The sequence below is a fragment of the Physeter macrocephalus genome, chromosome 11 (assembly GCF_002837175.3).
Source record: "Physeter macrocephalus isolate SW-GA chromosome 11, ASM283717v5, whole genome shotgun sequence".
Lineage (NCBI taxonomy): Eukaryota > Metazoa > Chordata > Mammalia > Artiodactyla > Physeteridae > Physeter > Physeter macrocephalus.
Window position 1 is genome coordinate 84,801,355 of NC_041224.1, and position 342 is coordinate 84,801,696.

Consider the following 342-nt stretch of genomic DNA (forward strand, 5'->3'; position numbering starts at 1 on the left):
AGGGCAAATTGATGTTCATAAAAGGAAACTGGGTCACAGTTGCCAGGAGTACAAACAGTCGATGATACAGTGGGTGTGCAAAAATTCCAAATCTCCACTACAGGGTTTACAGCATTTACTCCCATAAAAATTATAAAGCCTGATAAAGAAACTACTCCAGGGCTTCCCTGGTGGCGCAGTGGTTGAGAGTCCGCCTGCTGATGCAGGGGACACGGGTTCGTGCCCCGGTCTGGGAAGCTCCCACATGCTGTGGAACGGCTAGGCCTGTGAGCCATGGCCGCTGAGCCTGCGCGTCCGGAGCCTGTGCTCCACAATGGGAGAGGCCACAACAGTGAGAGGCCC